Source organism: Malaclemys terrapin, chromosome 9, assembly GCF_027887155.1.
Source record: "Malaclemys terrapin pileata isolate rMalTer1 chromosome 9, rMalTer1.hap1, whole genome shotgun sequence".
Classification (NCBI taxonomy): Eukaryota; Metazoa; Chordata; order Testudines; family Emydidae; genus Malaclemys; species Malaclemys terrapin.
In genome coordinates this window covers 40,970,089-40,978,916 of record NC_071513.1, presented here as the reverse complement: position 1 = coordinate 40,978,916, position 8,828 = coordinate 40,970,089, and positions in this window count along the sequence as shown.

Sequence of the window (8,828 nt, the reverse complement as noted above, 5' to 3'; positions counted from 1 at the left end):
CCTGCAGCAAAGGAGGGCTAGACTATGTTCGGCCTCTGACGATTTAGTAGCGGCCATCTCAGAAATAGCGCTCAAGCTCCCAACTTCCCTGGGGGTGTAATAGAGTTTCTTTAACAGAGCTGCCTAGACATGACTTTTACTGGTACCGTCTTTTACTAACACAAATATGAAAGGGGACACATTCATATTGACACATTTAAATAAATACGTTGTATTAATCGCCTGGTTTAACACGACCTTTTACAGCCGCCTGTAAAATTGGACTCCATAAGGGAGTCTGAGCTGGTTCATTCTTCCATTTTGTCCTTTTCCAGATTTTCGTCTTGATATCTGTGTCTCATATCATGCATCAGCTGTTTTTGCTTATGTCAATTTACTCCCACGGGGCTACCGATGTGTAAGTTCTCAAAGGCCTCTAAAAAGGCATCGTCGAGCTGTTGAGAGATTTTCAGAAAAGAAAGTAAGCACCCCACTGCTTGTTTTTAGATTTACACAACCCGCTGGTTCCTAACCCCATTACACCCCATCATCAACTGTCACTTCTTTATCATTCATTTACCTGAGCGACGTCTTTTCCATTCACCTTGTCCTCCGGTGACTCCCCCGAGCTGTGTTCGCCTTCCTCCTCCATGGGGGTGGACGACAAGAGGCCACCACGCTCATCGGGGTGTCTCACAAGCAGTTGGGTTTCCGGTTCCGGCGTATCCATCAACGGCTGGGCCAAAGGGCTCCCCTCGGTCACTCCCTCCTCCTCCTCGGAACTGTCGCTGATGTAGCGCTTTCTCCACGGATGGTCAAAGGCCCTCGGGGCTAAAACAAAGTCTGAAGTTCTCACAGGGGTCATGAAGGACTCCATGTTTCCACGTTCTTGGTAAAAGATGGCCTCTTCTGCCCTGGCGCTGGGACTTATGGGGTGATGGTGCTGCACTCTGATTGGCAGAGGGCGCTGGGAGGAGTTTTTAAAGGGGTCACACGACCCTCTTCTGGGCGGCTTACCCCGCCCTGGAACATCCCCGATTGGTCAAATCTGCTCTCGGGGCAGTCCTATGTGGCTGCCACCCCTCCTGATTGGTAGAGGGAAGTGGTATGAGTTCCTAGAGGGGTCACATGACACACTTTGCTTCCAGACATGTGTCTGCCTTGAACCCAGAAGTGATACCCCCCCATGGGTGGGACTTCAGGTGACAGGTGGTCGGGGCTTAAGGGGTCAAGGGGTGGGGCTTAAGGGGCCAAGGGGAGGTGATACGGTTTGATTGACGGTGGGGTCCTTATACTACTTCCGTTTTCCATACTACTGAATCCCACCCTGCCAGCATGCCCACTAACAGAAGGGGCCCACAAATTCCACCATCTCCCTAGCATCCAGCGGGCACCATCAACACAGCTCTGTGTCAAAGCATCAGCCATCCTCCGTGGCCTGCCACGCCCCTGCTAGTCCAGTCCAAACAATGCACCTGGAGGGTGATGGGCTTGAACACACAACTCTCAGTCCTGACGTGCAACTGCCCTCTGCTCTGCCCCTCTCCGCTGAGCTCTGCTGCTGCATCCCGCTCTGCTCTGCTCTGCAGCACCCTTGGCGACTCTAGACCTGCGCAGGGGACAGATCATCTTGCCGAACTGCCTGGTATTTTTTATGATGAGAACGAACCTCAGGACTCTTGCCCTCAAACCCAAGTCACACATACGCCTGATCAGGCTATAATCAATCCAGTCTCAGTTCCACCCGCGTCATTCGCCTTTCTCTCTTGAGTGGAAGAGTTTCTTCCAGTAATTGAAGATTTGTGGTCCATGGATTAACTATGGAGTTAAATTAACTGCAGATAATTTAAATCACCCACTTCCATTTTCTGGTCCTCTGAATATCCCAACAGAAACCCGGAGCGGATAGGAATGGCTTTTGCTACATTTCATCCCAGGGTTTATCAGTTTTATTGGTTTTAGACTGTTTGGCATTTTCCTGCCATTAATCAAGTTCCTCTCAAACCCACTGCTCTGCAGATCCATTCATAATGCTCCATGGATGGATACAAGGTGGCATCACACTCGTTAGCCACCCACTTACCTGTGGCAGTTGGAAATGGGGCCCATGACCCTGAGCTCCAGAAATGCAGCCCTTGAGGAGGGAAAGGAGCAGCTTCTCCGCTATTCAGAGGAAAACAATAAAATCTAATAGATACTTAATCTGGTCTGATGTGCTTTGTGCAACAGAGGACAGCAATGCATGTCCATACACAGTCCCCTGGAGATGTAGGGCTGGGGATCATTGCTTAACATGGCTGACTATGAATGGATTGCAATTAGGACTGGGTGGATTGGGTCTTCTTACCAAATGTGCCCATTACTTTGGGGTATGTTCATTTATTCGGGTTACTCTTCTGGGGAAGGGGATTCTGTAATTCTATCAGTGTACTGTTTGTGTCATTTGTGTTTTTATATGGAGCTCTACTTCTCCCTTCTGCAAGTCCCCTCCCAATGGAGCTATCCTGCAGGACCTAGGTTCCCCAGGGCTGGGTTTCTCCAGCCCCAGAACCGGATGAACACACACACACCCACACATACATTAACAAAGCAAGTCTGAGCAGACCGGGTCAATCAGCACTGTCAAGCTGACCCCTTATATGTCTCTGGACTCACTGGGCTGGATGAAGCAGCACTTTCAAGCTTTCCCCCCTTATATGCCCCTGGGCTCCATGGAATGGGTCAAGCAGCACTTTCAAGCTGTTACCCTTATGTGTCCCAGATTCAGCACGTCCCTATCCCCAGTCTCACAACACAATTGCACTGGCAGTAACCTACTCGATGAGCAAACCCCACAGTATTTTGGGCGTTGCAGGGTGTGACGGGTTGGATCACAGAAACCCCCTTGGGAGCTGCCACCTAATATACCAAGACTACCCCTGCTCCTGTTTTCCCTGCCAGCTCAGGACTCCAGCACCCTGTCTTGCTGAGCCAGACACTCCCGTCTGCTCCAACACAGACCCAGGGTCTGAATCACTTGTCCCAGAGCTGCAAGTTTACCTGAAAACAGCTCACAGAAGTGTGCTTGTCTTTAGCACTCAGATGCCCAACTCCGAATGGGGTCTAAACCCAAATAAATCCGTTTTACCCTGCATAAGGCTTATGCAGGGCAAACTCATAAATTGTTCGCCCTCTATAACACTGATAGAGAGATATGCACAGTTGTTTGCTCCCCCAGGTATTAATACATACTCTGAGTAAATTACTAAATAAAAAGTGATTTTATTAAATACAGAAAATAGGATTTAAGTGGTTCCAAGTAGTAACAGACAGAACAAAGTAAGTCACCAAGCAAAATAAAATAAAATGCGCAAATCTATGTCTAATCAAACTCAATACAGATAATCTCACCCTCAGAGATGCTTCAGTAAGCTTTTTCTCAGACTGGACTTCTTCCAGGCCTGGGCACAATTCTTTCTCCTGGTACAGCTCTTGTTGCAGCTCAGGTGATAGCTAGGGGATTCTTCATAATGGCTCCTCTCCCCTCTGTTCTCTTCCACCCCTTTATATATCTTTTGCATAAGGCGGGAATCCTTTGTCCCTCTGGGTTTCCACCCCCGCTCACTGGAAAAGCATCAGGTTAAAGATGGATTCCAGTTCAGGTGACTTGATCACATGTCACTGCAAGACTTCATTGCCCACTTGCCAGCACACACATATACAGGAAGACTAAAAGGTAAACACAGCCATCTGCAGACAGTGGTCCTTGTTAATGGGAGTCGTCAAGATTCCAAACCATCATTAATGGCCCATACTTTACATAATTACAATAGGCCCTCAGAGTTATGTTTTATATTTCTAGTTTTAGATACAAGAGTGGTACATTTCTACAAATAGGATGATCACACTCAGTAGATTATGAGCTTTGTAATGATACCTTACAAGAGACCTTTTGCACGAAGTATATCCCACTTGCATTATATTCACTTATTATCCAATCATTATAAAACTATCCCAGTTACATTATATTCACTTATTAATATATTTTTATAAAACCATATAGACTGCACAACGTCACACAGGGATCTTTAGCTTAGGTAAAAGAAGCGTTGCTGTAGAGTGAATGAGGGAAGCTAAAAACACAAAAGAGTAAAGTTCAGCAAGAGAGAGGGAAGCAACCAACTTAACCATAAAAGTTATGTATTGAATAATAATGATAACTACACAAGGAGGGCTAAACCAACATAACAATCATGATTAAAGGTTAATACCTAAGGTAGAAAGGGAAACCGAGAGAGAGAAAGAGGGGGGATCTCACCCACTCTATGAGGCTTGAATTGGTTGGGGTTCCCAGATGATGGTGGTAGCTGAGGGTCCTGAATGCTGGAGACAGGCAGAGCCCCCAGCACGATCAGTCAGGAGAAGATGGAGTTCCAGTGGAACTGATGCATAGTTTGGATCTAAGCATCAGAACCCTGACTAGAGGGTGAGTAGGGATTTTTGTAGAGAAATGACAATGGTTGAAGGGAGAACACTAGATTTGTTTATAGGTAAGCTGATGACTCCAGGGTTTTCTTTAGGCTAGACAATAGGAGCTGATCCCTCTTGGCTATGGGTGGTGTTTTCTTCCAGGGAGCTCACAATGCAACTAGGCTGCTTCAGTATTTGGATATCAATTAAGGATTCATTACTAGAATTGGTCTGATAATTGCTGAGCTGGGTGTGTGCAGACATAGGTTCATTAGCATCTGGAGCAGAGATTCCCAGGATGCAGTGCTTCCCTGCTTTTTCTGCTCCCAGAATTCAGTGTGATTCTCTGTTCTCCATTCTGTACGTAAACTGAGATCTCTTCCTGTCCCATCTTCCATGCAGATGAGGCGAGGGGAGTTGTCTCTGCTCTCCATTCTGTATGCAATGGAGATGTCTTCATCTTGTCACCCTTGTCAGGAGGGGTCTAGGTGTGTCTGCCAGGACCCTTCACTGCTCTCTGCAAGTTTTGTCCTCTGATGGGTTTTGGTTTATGCAGAGGATGAGGATGGGGGAAGGCGGGGGGTGTCTTTCATGAGTCAGGCTGGATACTGCACCCTGGTTCCCCAAGAACACAGAGGTGTCTGGTATCAGTCTAGGACAGTGGTGGGCAACCTGCAGCCCGCGGGCTGCACACAGCTCGTCAGGCTAATCGTGTGGTGGGTCGCGAGACAATTTTACATTGACCGTTCACAGGCACGGCCGCCCGCAGCGCCCAGTGGCCGTGGTTCACCATTCGTGGCCAATGGGAGCTGCGGGAAGTGGCAGCCAGCACATCCCTGCGGCCTGCGCTGCTTCCCGCAGCCCCCATTGGCCGGAAATGCAGAACTGCATCCACTGGAAGCTGCGGGTGGCTGTGCCTGCGGATGGTCAATGCCAACACTGTCTCGCGGCCTGCCAGCGGGTTACCCTGATGGGCCACAGGTTGCCCATCCGGTCTATTGAAGGACCATTGGTCTAGGAGAAGGACATGCCTGTGGTTAGTGCACTGGGTAGGGACTCAGGAGATCTAGGGTCAGTTCCCAAATCTGCTCCAAACCCGCTGCGTGACCTTGAGCAGCTCATATTGTCTTTCTGTGCTTCCATTCCCCAACTGGAAAATGGGGATAATGATCCTTTATGTCCCATTTAGACTGTAAACAGTTCAGACCTGGGATTATCTCTTGCTATGTGTTTGTTCAGCTCCTTGCATGGTGGGGCCCAATCTCTGTCACGGCCTCTAGGTGCTACTGTATTATTAATAATAGGCAGCCACCCCAAACTTTACCTAGAACTGTAAGAAAACCAGCAACATCTGACTCTGGAGTGCTTAACACCATGACCGGAAGGTCCCTTCATGTGGTTATTAGTAAAAAGAAGAACAGGAGTACTTGTGGCACCTTAGAGACTAACAAATTTATTAGAGCATAAGCTTTCGTGGACTACAGCCCACTTCTTCGGGCTGTAGTCCACGAAAGCTTTTGCTCTAATAAATTTGTTAGTCTCTAAGGTGCCACAAGTACTCCTGTTCTTCTTTTTGCAGATACAGACTAACACGGCTGCTACTCTGAAACCTGTGGTTATTAGTGACATTTCTGAGGTTTGTTTAAAATAAATGCCAGGATTTGGAGCTATTTGGCTGGGCCATGGGGAATAGGTGTTAGCTCAGCAAGGCCAGGGCAGTTTGGGAGCTCTGGCCTCATTTAGCCTGCACTGGCTTGGCCTAGTAAAAACTTTATGCGCTGTCTAGCCTTGCTCGTTTCAGTGCTGGGATTGGTCAAAAAGGATCATGAAGTTTCCTGTCCAGCTTTGTGAACTGGGAGGAGGAATGTCTCACAGACGCAGAGATTGAGAGCGAACCAGGCAGGCCTTAGCTAAGCAAATGACTCAGGGCCAGGGTTTCACAGGCCGTCGGCATGTCGGGTGCTGAGCACCTTTGACTATCTGGCCCTGGTGGTGGAGGCTGAACCCTTTAAAATCTGCACCCTGTCTCTCTGCGTTGGCGGGACGGTGAAGGAACCTAAGGGGTTCTAAATACATGTGACCCCTCCCTCTTGGGAGGAGCTCCCCATAAACGCCTGCAAAATGAACTCATTATCCACCCTCAGAACTCTCCCATGCCATGATGCCTGCAGAAAACAAGTGAGAACCGTCAGGCTGCTGGTGCACTGAAACCACGGCCTGCCACGCCAACCAGTATTGTCTGATCATTTCCCTGGACTCCCCAGCTGCCCGTCTCCATCTGTCTGTGGTCTCTTGCCTTATACTGAGATGATAAACGCTGTGGGGAATAACCGTCTTTTTGTTCTGTGTTTGTACAGCACCTAGCGCAGTGGGGCAGGCTCCTAGTGCTGCAGGAATACAAACAACAATAATGATTTAGGATGGAGCGTGGAGGATATAACTAGGAGGACTGGGGTGAAATTAATAAAAGGACGATTTACCCTGAGCAGCAGGAAAAATGCCTGGGGAGATGCGGTGGGGGCTATAGGATAGCGGGGAAGTCTCGTTATTTCAGACTTTTAAAACTAGCCTGGACATAAGAATGGCCATACTGGGTCAGATCAAAGGTCCAGCTAGCCCAGTATCCTGTCTTGTGACAGTGGCCAATGCCAAGTGTCCCAGAGGAAATGAACAGAACAAGTAATCATCAAGTGATCCTCTCCCTGTCACTCATTCCCAGCTTCTGACAAACAGAGGCTAGGGACACCATCCCTGTCCATTCTGGCTAATAGCCATCGATGGACCTATCCTCCATGAATATATCTAGTTCTTGTTTGAACCCTGTTATAGTCTTCGACTTCACATCATCGTCTGGCAAGGAGTTTCACAGGTTGACTGTGCATTGTGTGAAAAAATACTTCCTTTTGTTTGTTTTCAACCTGCTGCCTATTCATTTCATTTCATAACCACTAGTTCTTGTGTTATGAGAAGGAGTAAATAACACTTCCTTATTTACTTTTTCCACATCAATCATGATTTTATAGATCTCTATCATATCCCCTGTAGTTGTCTCTTTTCCAAGCTGAAAAGTCCCAGTCCTATTAATGTCTCCTCATATGGAAGCTGTTCCATACCGTGAATCATTTTTTTCCCCCTTTTCTGTACCTTTTCTAATTCCAATAGATCTTTTTTGAGGTGGGGTGACCACATCTGCATGCAGTATTCAAGATGTGGTTGTATCATGGATTTATATAGAGGAATATGATATTTTCTGTCGTTATCTATCCTTTTCCTAATGATTCCCAACATTGTTAGCTTTTTTGACTGCCGCTGCACATTGAGTGGATGTTTTCAGAGAACTATCCACTATGACTGCAAGATCTCTTTCTTGAGTGGTAACAGCTAATTCAGACCCCATCATTTATATGTATAGTTGGGATTAGTCTTTTCCATCTTGTATGGGTCGCGTTCCCTGCAGGCCTCACTCCCCTGAAGGCAAGGGAATCTGACCCCGCTGTTGGGTGTGTCACGGATTGAGTGAGACGTGGCTGATTTTTCACCCTCTGTCTCTTTGTTTAATGGTGGCTCAGGTCCCCTTTGCAGAGGGAGCAGTAGCTGGGCATTGGAGTCTCTTCAGGGCAGGGACCGTGTCCCCCTGTAGATGCGAGTTCAGCACATGGCACAATGGGAGTGTGACCGGGTGTGCCACTCATGGGGTGTTCGTTTGACACCTCCTGCTGGTCACTCCGTGGATTAGCTCCAAGGTCAACACCCTTTCCATGGTTGCATGTCATCACACAGTCTGTTCTCTTCAGGCTGCAGCTCCTCTCTTGTTCCGGGAACCACATCCTCCTCTTTGTGACTCAGCCCCCTGGTCAGGTCACTCAGGATTTCCCCCCCTGCTGGAGTACAGTCCTTCAATTCTCTGTCACTCCTGCAGTGACCCTGGCAGTCTTCCTGTTCACTGCCCCACTGGTCTATGCCTCACCCTCGGTGGCTGGTAGGGGAACCTGGGCCTGCCCTCTACTCTGGGTTCAGTCCAGGGATCCTCAGCTAGGGTGACCAGATCGCAAGAGTGAAATATCAGGACACATTGGGCGAGCGGGGCAGGGGGAGGGGAGAGGACGACAATGACAGACACAGATGCACAGAGCCATGAGAGGGGGCCCTAGGAAGCTGCGAGAGGGGTTGTACGGCCCCTGCTGCAGCCCGCACCACAAGCCACAGGGCAAGGACACCTATTGAATTCAATGAAAATTTTGCATGTGAATTGATGTACCTAGTTCTGAGATTATAAAGCCAGAAGGGATCCGGTGATCACCTGGTCTCACCGCCTGTATAGCACAGACATAGAACTTTCCCAAAATAATTCCTAGAGGATAGCTTTTAGAAAAACACCATAACCCTTAGTATATTGTTAA